The following is a 12,216-nucleotide window of genomic DNA, read 5'->3' on the forward strand; positions in this document are numbered from 1 at the left end:
GCCTTTATTCCAGTGGTACCAGAGTTAGTTTGAACTTCGTTTGAGCCCGTCTGAACTTAACAAAATCGACCAGGGAATCCTACTATTTTTAGACACGAAACAAAGTGTTGGGATTAGGACTGCACTCTCAGTCTCCAAAAGTTACACAGGACTAAAACAGCCTCGCCTATTCCCTATACAGGAATAAAAGGCGGTAGATGATTTTTTAATAATAATAATAATAAAAAAAAAATCAGCTAACGCCTTTTTATTCCCGTATACAGGAAGTAGGCGATGCCGTTTTTAGCCCTATCTAAAATAATAATAATAATAACAATTCACTAAGTAATTTCTGCTATCAACAGCTATGTTTTTATTGTTGAGATTTCATCAACGCATGTGTCAGAAATCAATTCGTCGCTGATATTGCAGAATGGTTTTGGTTTGTGTTTGAGTCCTGTTCGGTTGTGTGTTGAAAGCGGCAATAACAAAACATTGAATTCGAGAGAAATAGATATACATATATTTTTCTGTTCATTGAAATATAGCAGTAAAGGTATATAATTTTTCCATTGTGCTCCTAATTTAGAATTTTATCATGTATGCGAATAATATGTCTGACATGCGATGTTAGCTGTTTATTCATTTTGCAGTACACTATTTAAATAATTTTTTTTTTTATGAATAAACTACAACATAGCATTAGTATAAAAGATTTGTAAGATAAAATTTGCTTTGTTTTAAAGACGTAAATTTTATAATGCACATCGAAAAGGATGTGTGCTCTGTATCATGGGATACAAATGCAATTAATGTGAAGTCATTAGCCTACAAGTAGCCTAGTTGTAATGATACTTAACATGCAAACTTTGTTCATTTACTCTTAGATAAAGGATTAAGCAAGAAGAGAATCTCTGTCAAGTTGAATTTAATTTAAAAAACCAAGTGAAAAAAAGTTTGCTGAAAAAGTTGTTCAAAGTCATAGTCATAATGGGAATGCACAAGGGTACTGGCAAATGCTTCTGACTAAGCTCTTTAATTTAAGCCTTAGCTCTGAGAGAGTTCCAATGAAGTGGAAAGAGGATAAAATAATTCCCTTGCATGAGGAAAGTTCTAAGACTGCAGTAGCATACTGTAGACCTATCAGTATCTCTGGGATGGTGGTAAAAGTACTGGAACAAAAAATGGTCATAAATATAATTTGGGAATGGGTGGATAGGAATATGACATGCTGTGAGAGGAACATGACTTTGAAGGGTCATTCATGCCTTAGTTATATACTAACATATTATAATGGAGGGACAGCTGAGCTGGATAAGGGAAATGGCTACATGATGATTCTGCAGTATTTTGCAAGGGCATGTTAGTGAATACCACATGGAACTCTGTTATGCAAATTAGAACAAGTGGGGATGGATATGATACTGGTTATGTGGATGAGAGGATGGCTGTTGGACATATCAGAAGTGCTATATAGAAAGGCAGAATCAAGGCAGAAACTGGTGTGCTGCAAGGTTCAGTGCTAGGACTGAACTTTGTTGATGATGCAAAATGAGTTAGAGTAATAATGAATCAAAGTGATGTAGAGAGCTTGCAGGATGATTTAAATAGACTGTCAGAATGAGTAAAAGATGGTGGATGTCAGTTTAATTTGAAGAAATGTACCTTTATCATTTTGGGATAAATAGATTACAAGCTTTGTACCACATTTATAGAACTGTATTCCATCATAAAATAGATGAAGCTAAGGATGTAGGGGGTAGTGGTAGATAAAGTTTAGAGGACATATTGCCAGGGTTGCTAAGCTAGATCCTGACTACTGCTATTGAAGAACACATTAACAAGTAGAGATAAGGAAGTCATTATTCCTTTTTATAAGGCCTTGATATGTCCACATTTGAATTTCTGTGCTCAGGTCTGTGGTTTTCTTGGGTGGAGAGGATTCAGAGGCATGCAACCAAGATACTGAGTGGCCTGTGGAATGTTCCCTATGAGGATAGATTGAAGGTGTGTGTGGACTGCAGAAGTTGATAGAACATTTAAGTTAAAGGTTTTATAGGATTGATGCAGGGGAAATGCTTCAGCAGTTAGCTAGAGGAGGCAGTGCAAGAGGTTATCCCTGGAAGCTGAGTAAAAGTATGGTTATTAAGGTCATGAGGACAAGACTTTTCTCTTGGAGAGTTGTGAATGAATTGAATGGGTTTCCAGAGTCATTAGTTGTTAGCGCTTTATCTGTTAATGGGTTCAAGTAGAGGTTTGATTGACTGTGTGGATAAATTGGGTCTTCTCACATGAGTCTTTGGACTCCATGGAGGTGTCTGCACAATAACAGTAATTTTAGAAGAATTAAATGAACATTGAAAATGGTGTGTGAAGAGGAGAAAATGAACAGCAGATGAACTATGCATTGTGTAATCACTACTTTATCCAAACATATGCCTTTCATGATAAACTTGAATGGCAGACAGTTTCGAGAATTGTGATGTGCAAAAATTTCAAAATAGATGATTATACAGTGAGAATTTTTGTGCCTATGGTTCCAAAGCAGGCTCTACTATGAAAGATGCAGAGAGATTTTTCAATTAATTGAAATAATTAGCATCCTTTCCTTTATATCCATGTTCTTCAAACTGTGGTCTGCAGAAATTTCCTGGCGGTCCGCCAAATATTTCTTTGTCTCTCAGAAACAACGCTCCAGCCGCGTATATCAAATTTTCTAACCTCTAAGCAGCAGCAGTCACACTAGCTAAAAATTGCAATTTCATAACATTGGATTTAATAAATAAAATACTATCTACATTGGTTTATGTTTTTGTCTTAGATTCTCCTATTTTCCCCGGTCCGCAGGTGTAAAAAGGTTGAAGAACACTGCTTTATGTCATTTGAATATAAAGGAATATGAATACCAGATGTATTGAAATATTTTGATAGAATTTGGAAAAAGAGTGTGAGTATCTGCTTGATTTCTATTCAGGATATTATTTAGTCATCACAAATACTGTTCCACAGCATAATTTCACACACAGCAGACCAGAAAGGTCTTGGTTGTGCAATTGTCAATAGTAATATCTTCATGCTAGTTCAACATGTATGTATATTCTGGAGGTTTGAAATAGGGTGTGGTTAATATTATTTTTGATCAAGACAAAAAATGAATGTCATATTCAGCACAAATATAGACAGGGTATTTCAAATTAACCAGTAGATGAAATATCCTCTGACTTAGTGGGTACCCTAACCAGATCACGGGGAAAAGATTTTGACAAAAAAAAAAAAAGTTCAGAAATCTGATACGGGAAATATGGTGCTTTGAGTGGGAGAAAATTACATTAATGTGAACCGGATGGAGCACCTTCCCACATAGGACATGAAGTTCAATTATTTTACTCTACATTTCACAGCAGATAGAGTAATCATTCTCTCATTTTCTATGAAATGGTTGCTTCATTCATCAGACTTTAACCCTGTGGCTTTGGGTCACAGGGTGAAAAAAATGGTGTATCAAAGCAAAGTTCCTCACCCAGTAGATTTGAATGACAGTCCTACATCATGTGCAGAACTTTTTGAAAGATCACTTGTTCCTCTGTAGACAATGCTGTATGGAAGTATAGCTATTGGTCCTGCACAAAGGTCAACACATTAAACTTCACCTTCATTAATCATTTGAATCTCCTTGACATATCTTTGTAGCATGTCAGCTCTATGAGATGTTATTTGTATCACATTATTTTATGAAATGAGTGAAATAAACATCATTGAATGACTTTGTCATTGACTCGGGATCATTTCACAATCATATACCATCTGATTCACATTGATGTAATTTTCTCTAACTCTGCCAAATTTCTCCTCTTAGTCATTTTTGAAGCGTTTTTATTTTATTTGTTATTTATTTATTTATTTTGTATTGTCAAAATCTTTTCCCATGATCTGGTTAAGATACTGAGTTTGAAGCTATTTCGTTCACTGGTTCTTACTAGAGATTGCTCTGAATAGGGGTACTTTAATTTGAAACATCCTACATATTAATTTTTAAAAAAAAATCAAAGTGAAATAGACAAACATTGTCTTGTCTTGTCAGGTCTCATCTCCTTCCAGGAGGTTGACTACCATGAGCTAATACCATTTATGGTTTTGTCCAATCCTTAATATTTCTCATCCAATCTGTTCTTTGTCTTCCTCTTCTTTTTTCCTTGTATCATTGTAGGTATTCAAATACCTTAGTATGCGACCAAGGTAGGTAGTTTTCCCTTTATTACTGGTTTTCAACAGAGTCCTATCTTCTCCGGTCATCTCTAATATTTCTAAATTAGTTTTTTTGGCAGTCTATAGGACTTTAAGGATTCTTCTAAGGATCCACATTTCAAAGGCTTTTAGTTTATTTTCACAGTAATTTGATATTGTCCAGGTTTCTGCTCCATAATTCTTGTTTTTATGTGAATTTCCCTTGAGATCAGAATGTTTATGATGCTAATGAAGGTTGATCTAGCAATTTCTATCCTTCTTAATATTTCCTTATCACACTTTCCATTCTCTGTAATTAGTTGACCAAATATATATAACTCTCCACTTGATTTAAAGTATTTCCTCTGATCATAATATTTATAATGGGTATTTTCCTTTTTCTCTTGTTAGGTTTAGGTTTTTTTGAAGTTGAAATTAAGTCCATATTTTTCACTTAGTTTCAGCGTCTCTTCTAGTAGGTTTTGAAGATCTTTTTTTATTTTCAGCCAGCAGTACTGTATCATCTGCATATCTTAAGTTGCTTATATTTCTGCCCCCCTATGCTGACTCCTTTAATGAACTTCAGTGAACTTCATGAAAAAGTTGGGGTGCTAACTAGCAAATCTTGGAAAATGGTAGTTTCTCATTGCATTGAAGATGTAAATGGAATGTATATAGTTGTTAAAGTTACCTGAAGCAACATTACAGAGGGGATCAGGAATTTGAGAGTGGGTCTGGTAATAGTATCAGAAGATATATTCATAAAAAGTAGACACTATGCTTTGTTTTGGTAAGTTCTAAACATGTGCAATTCTCTGTCAAGAATGAGTTTCTGTTGAACTATAACGCTGGTAATTATGAAACATTTAGGAGGAAGCTTGTAGCAGTGTCGTAGATTTGAGGAACTAAAAAGAAAATGATGATGATGGTAATGCATGGAAAGCGATCAGAGATTGTTTGAGAGGGGGGAAAAAACCTGTTGAGGGAATATGGTGATCAGCATACTTATGAGCAGTACAAAGTGCAAGGTAGAAAGGTGACTAAGTATGGTAAAAGAGGCCAAATCAGATTATGAGAGAAAATTAGCTATGTGGGCCAAAGTAAATCCAAAAGAGTTTTTCATTATGTAACAAGTAAGAAAAAACATGACTATGGTGGGATGATTTTAATCGATGCTGATGGTATGAAGGTTACAGAGGCAAAAGAAATAGTTGAGTTACTCATTCATTCATTTCATTTCGTATGGTGATTCAATGCCCGTGAGTCCCTTTCACGGGGAGGTACAGCACCACCTCAATCCCCCCTATTTTTATCTGGGCTCAGGACCGGCATAGCTGACAGTTCAGACCTATGGCTGGAGGGATTGTCTTAAGTATTCCTGACTGTATCTGTGTGTGTTCACGGGGCCGGTTTGCCTGCTTGTGGGATGAAAAATCCAGATAAACTGGGGGGAAAACCCTGCTATCCATGCCCAAGACCGGCTGGCCACCTTGCCTATGGCTGACGAAGATCCTTGAGTTCCTCACATCGTCGACAGGAATCGAACCTAGGACACTCCTTCACATATGGTTGCGAAGCGCATGGCCACTAGGCTAACCGCATGGGTGTTGAGTTGCTGAGTGATCATTTTGCAAAGGTGGATATTTTGAAGTTGCTGATGTGACAAGGATGGATCAAAGGTGAGCTGAATGAATAGGAGGTGTTGAGCATAATGAAAAATATCAATGTGAATACAGCAGTAGGACTGGATGGCATGCCAGCCTGTGTACTATGTGAATGTGAAAGCAAATTGGTGTTGCCTCTGATGAGGTTGTTCATTCTAAGTCTTAGCTCTAGCATTGTTTCAAGGGAGTTAATATATCAGGAGTGATTGTTAAAGTATTGGAAAAGTTGGTTAAAGATAATATCAAAGAGTGGGTGTATAGGGAAAAAATATTCTATAGCAGGCAACACAGCTCTGTAAAAGGGTAGGCCCTGTCTTAGTAATTTATTCACATTGTATAATAAAGTGACTGTGGATAAAGGAAATGGCTGCACCATGACACTGGTGGACTTTGCAAAGGCATTTGCAAATCTAAACATGCCAAACAATGTTTCACATGCGACATATATTCAAGTCTGAGCTACTTGTATATAGAAGCTTATTATTTCACATCACTTGCCTTAGTATGCATCCCATAATGCAAAGCACTCATTCTTTTGGACATGTAAAATGCTATGCATAATGGGAAGGGTCACTTCCCAGACTGGTTTCGACCTTTTGCATAGCATTTTACATATCCAGGGTGTGTGCTTTGCATTATGGAATACATACTAAGGCAAGTGATGTGAAGTCATAAGCATATATAAGTAGCTCAGATGTGAATATATTTCACGTGCAAAATACTGTCTTGCTTCCTTGGGTAAAGGATTAAAACCAAGTATATAATCTTCTCTCACTAGTAAACTATAGTGAATTTTAATGAAATTGCACATACATGCATTTGCGTGCACCCACACACATGTAGGAGAAAGGGTGTAAGTAAAAGAACAGAGCCTTGGAGTGCTCCAGCAGTGATGAGAATATCAGATCAAAAGTAACTATCCACTATGACTCACAGTAAACATCCAGAGAAGAAACTTACACAAAGGTAGCAAGGGAGATCATAAGATGACAGCTTTGCTGGAAAGCTACAGTAGCAAACTTAATCAAATACCAGACATATCTATGCTGATCATATGAAATGCCCCAGATCTTTTCATGGCCTGTTCCATAAGGTCATCTGTAGAACAAGAATGGCAAATCTATGTACTGATGATCATTAATTAACCAATGCTCAAGGTAGGGAAACATCTAATTGTTGATGACCATCACTTTTGATAGTACTAAGGTAAGGTAAGGACAATGGGATAGTTAGTTCAGGAGCATAAGCTCTTGGTACAACTAGGATGGATACCATCTGGGCTGGAGGACTTCTTAGTATCATGGCTGTTGAGTATTCATCTCATGTCCTATTGAAAAATCCGAGGGCATGCTGATGGTGTTTGTGGAATAATAGAAGTAATTTGCATAAGTCATGTAAACAAGATTTGGAGATGAGGGATTCCAAGAAGTGCCATCATTCCATTAGGAGCTCAGGGGGAGTCGAAACACAGCAGTGCAGAAGTTTTTCTCAAACAGTGCTGGCAACACGGACAAGAAGGCTCAACTGCCACTATAGGCATCTGAGCAATTGGCAAGCTTATTGCATTTGGCCTTTTGATTTGTCTACTTTAGATTTGCTCATGACTTTTTTGCAGTTGCTAGAGTCATGTAATGTAAGCTGAGTGAGAGGCTGGAGTTTTTATCTTGAGCCAGTGATCATATGCTGCATATTTAGTTCAACTGCTTTGACACATTTGTTGGAAAACTAACTTTTTGATAAGTGTTTGAGATTTTGAATGGAATGAGGAAGAAGAGCACATCCCAGCAAAAATGAGTTCAGTTATTAGATTAGAACATCTCTGGAGAACATTTCCAAAATCTCTGGACAGATGAGCACAATGAAATAAAATTTTATAAAACAAAGAATGACCTAACAAAAAAGATTACAATGTTAAAACTGAAAAATACAATAAAGAAGACAAACTACAAAAGCACCAAGAGAAGACAATATAAATATAGAACTATGTTTATATTATATAAAAATGCAGGTGAAAAATTTATTGAAATATTCTGAAATTTTTTAATATGTTTTGGATTGTCTGGAAAAGCTCGTAACTCTTGAATAAAGCACTGGTTATCCCAATCTATAAAAAAGGAAATAAAAATGATTGCAATAATTATGAAGGAATTAGTCTGTTAAATACAGGATATAAAATATATGCAGGAATATTAAAAGATGGTCCCACAGACGGTTCTACCAAGGTAGAAGTGAAGGAATTTTTTGAGGATTTAGAGAAAGCAACTGACCCAATGAAAAATGAAAAGTTGGTCCTTCTTGGGGATCTAAATAGCAGAGTAGGAAATGATTGTCAGATATACAAAAAAATATTTTGAGAAAATTTGGAGAAAAGAGCAAAGCTAATAATGATGGCAAATACCTGTTGTATTTCTGGTCAGGACATAGACTGGTTATTACTAATACAATGTTTGAACATAAAAATGTGCACAAATTCACATGGAGAGAAGAGGCAAGGAATAAGAAAAGTCTCCTTGACTATGTTATTGTCGATAGTGATATTTTCTCCCTGGTGCAGGACACCAGAGTGTACAGAGGATTTGAAATTGGAAGTGATCACCATTTAGTCTTGAGCAGGATAAAATTGAATTCCATATTGAAAAGAAGAGTATGCAAGAAAGTTTTGAAGTGAATAAAAGTTGAGCAGTTCTCATATGTGAACTGTAGACTAAAATATACAAACATGATTGAATAAAAAATGAAAGAGTTTGAGAACAGCAGCCAAACCGTGGAGATTCAGTGGCAAGCCCTGCAGAAAACATTGATTCAGGCAGAGAGGCATGTGGTGAAAACAGTCAGTGTTTTCTTTAGCATTTGCAAAGACTGATGCAAGCTGTTAAAAAAGATAAGTATTAGCAGTAAGGAAAGATATTAGTGTTTATTTTGTGACAATACTGGTATTTAAGTTTGTGCTATTTAAATTGATGATTTTTTTTGTATAATTGTGTAGGAAAAAAAAACTGTGGAGGAAATATAGTGATCGGCATAATAATAAAAAAAAACCCTCCCACCTTTCAGATTCATAAATATGTGTGGTCTTTCTAGGCTCAGTGATGTATGTTTCCACCTCCTGTTTGCACTGCTTGTTTCCTGAAAAACAAATTTCACATGATATTGGGAATAGAAATTGAAGGATATATATAATTTTCCAGAAGGTGAAAAGAGGAGGGAGTGATATTGTTTAATGATAGCAGAGGCATTGTGTCAACTTTGATTTTGAATCTGTTTGGTGTGAAGTTGAAATTGACAGAATAGTATATCTAATAGGATGTTGCTATAGTCAGGGAATGTAGAAAGTACTGATTATAAATTGTTTAGGCAGATTGGTTGGGCATGTTAAAAAGAATGATCTAATGAATGATTTTAATTTTAGGAATGCAGATTGGAAGGAGGAGATAGTGTATGGGAACAAGGAGGATGAATATGTTGAATTTCTGAGAGAAAGCTGTTGTAAGCAGCATGTGATGAAAGCATTGGAAGGTTTTAGAATATTGCGTTTGGTTATATCCTCACAGGTTGCGGCTTTTAATGAAATATCAATACTGCTGCTAATTGGTTAGAGAGTTATGAGTTTTGGATTTGGGAAGTGATGGAATAGGAAAAGATTACTATGAAAAAAGTATGTGTGTGTGTGTGTGTGTATATATATATATATATGATAAAGTTGTTGACATTACATGGGAGTTAATAAGGCAGTACTGACAAGCAGTGCAAAACTGTATACCAAGAGTTAAGTGAATAGAGTAGGAGAAATCAAGCAAGTGGTGTTGGAAAAGAAGGTATGGAGTAGAGGTACAAGACAGTTGGTGGTGATCATTTGCAAGTAAAGTGATCAAGTGAAATGTAGGCAAGGTGACAAGCGTGATAATGAAAGACAGTCAGCATGGGAGGAGATTGACCAGTCAGGCCAAGATAATTCATAGGAATGACTTTTTCTGCTTTATGGCACACATGAGGAATAACTATGACAGGATAATTATGGTGGGAGAGTGACCATTACAGAAGATGTAGTGGAGTTATTTAATGAGCATTTATCAGTGTATCATACTTGTGTAGATGAAGCTGTGCAACTTGTAGAAGGGAGACACATTTTAGGAGAAAGGTGAAAGAATCAGAAGTGTATCACGTGTTGATTTGGCTAGATGCTAACAAGGCCATTGGAATAGAGTACATATCACCACATATTTTTAACGAATGTGAAAAGAATTAGCTATGCCCTTGGAAGTCTTGCAGTGGAGAATGTTCCTAAGGAGTGGAAGGCAGGATAACATCCTTCACAAACAAGGTTCTAGGACAAGTTTCCAATTATAGACCAATTATAAATTAGTGTGTTTATTTTATGGCTCTAAAATACACAAAATACACCACTATGTCTGATAGTTGAAGGAATCCACAGCCATAATTACCACTTAGCCAAGAAATTAACGCCCACCGTCAAGGAGTTAGTAGGTCATTCCCAATATGGTGTTGATGGCAGGGCAGCTGAAGAGAGTTCGTCCATGGACCAGAAAGGCTTTCTACATAAAAAAATACACAACATTTTATAAACAAGATTAAAAACATCACACTCAACTACCAAGATTTATTAGTCAGCTTTGATATAATTGCCCTTTTCACTAATGTCCCGATCAATTTATTTATTTATTTATTCTTATGGCAAAGGAATACAGAACAGCTACAGGTCAATGTCCAGTTGGAAAGCCAATCCAAGGCCTCATCTGTCACCTTGTGGATGACCTGTAGACCGGCACCACCGTGAAATTGGTGCCTTGGGCAGTCGTTCACAATATGAGTAATCGTTCTGGGCCACGGGAGAACAATCACAATAAGGATGGTCCAACAGCCCCCATTTATGTAGTAGATAGCCGCATCTGCCCTGGTTAGTTCTAATCCTGTTGATTGATGACCAAATCTTCCTAGGAAGAGCAAAACCAGACTACAGAGCACAGGGATCTTCTACCAGGAAACTGTTTGTTGGGACATTATTGGACCAGTATTCGGGACAGTATTCTCTCCACATGTCAGGTGTTGATGGCTGGGCAGCTGAAGAGAGTTTGTCCATGGACCAGAAAGGTTTTCTATATTTTAGCCGAAGACTAGGTGGATTTATGAAAGTCTGGTGCAAGGCAGGAGTGGGCTCATTGCTTTATTAAATTCTTTAATCGAGGCTTTTCTTTTCCATATGTTTGGTGGAGCAACGTTAGATAGGACAGGCAGCCAGGAGAGAGGGGTGCTTCTCACTGTCCCGCTAATTGTGTGCATGGTAGAGTTTAGCTGAGTGTCTATAATGTTGGTGTGTACACTTCTTTCCCAGACAGGGGAACAATATTCTGCTGCAGAGAATGCGAGGGCTAGTGCAGATGACCTTAGGACTTCTGCATCACAACCCCAGGTTGTTCCAGAAAACCTTGAAATGATATTGTTTCTCGTTTTAATTTTGTTGGACAAGTGTGATGTGCCTTTTATAGATTAGGCTTCTGTCCAAGCTCACTCCAAGGTATTTTGGGTGAGGCTCGTGCTCTACCATTTTTCCACAGAAAGAAAGGATGAGGTATCGATTCGCCTCTGCATTGTTTAGGTGAAATACTGTGGACACAATTTTTGTTGGATTTGGTTTCAAGTACTTCTGCTTGAAGTACTTTTCCAGGATGTTCAGATCTGTGTTCAAGGTTTATTCCAGGTTGGCATAGGAGATAGATTGATGTAGGATCGCTAGGTCATCAGCATACATATACTTGCTTGAGCTGGTATGTGGTAAGTCATACACATAGATGTTAAAAAGTAAAGATGTTAAAAACTGTTAAAACTGTTAAAAAAAAAAATGTTAAAAACTGTTGTGAAGGAATCTAGGCCTGCTCATATTTCTGCCAATATGGACCCAGATCTTTCTGTGGAGAGAATGGATTCAAAAAGCTGTAAAGTTTTTTTGCACCTTATAATATTTCCTAGCTTTAGGAGGAGGCCCCTGATCCAGACTGTGTCATAAGCTGATATTAGGTCGATGAAAGTAGCTTCAGATGTAAGTTTCTTTTGGAAGCTTGCTTCAGTCTTTGTTGCCAGGACCTGGTCACAGCAACTTCTTCCTGGCCTGAAGCCAACTTGTTCAATTGGGAGTGCTCTTTTGATGAGTGGTGAAATTCTTTGAAGGAGAATTCTTTCAAATAGCTTAAAGGTGGAGCAAAGCAAGGAGATAGGTCGTAGATTTTTCACATCGTTTGGATCTTTCCCTGGTTTGGGCAATGCAATTATTTTGGCTTCCTGCCACAGATTTAGTAGTTTACCAGTCATTCCTGATCAATGATACTAATATTCT

General features: G+C 36.8%; 1 protein-coding gene across 2 annotated transcripts in view; it reads left to right on the forward strand.

Annotated features, from left to right (window-relative positions):
- The first annotated feature begins 254 nt into the window (after nt 1-254).
- LOC150092875 (uncharacterized) overlaps nt 255-12,216 on the forward strand; it is a 164,498-nt gene continuing 152,536 nt past the window's right edge. The window contains exons 1-2 of one of the 2 annotated variants that reach the window (XM_090414799.1): nt 255-535; nt 2,801-2,926. The gene's annotated coding sequence lies outside the window, so the exon portion shown is untranslated. The remainder of the gene's footprint in view (nt 536-2,800; nt 2,927-12,216) is intronic. The other variant, XM_090414798.1, reaches the window with a different exon arrangement.

The sequence above is a fragment of the Typopeltis vanoorti genome, chromosome 25, assembly GCF_054136105.1.
Source record: "Typopeltis vanoorti isolate ZY-2024b chromosome 25, IOZ_Tvanoo_1.0, whole genome shotgun sequence".
Lineage (NCBI taxonomy): Eukaryota > Metazoa > Arthropoda > Arachnida > Uropygi > Thelyphonidae > Typopeltis > Typopeltis vanoorti.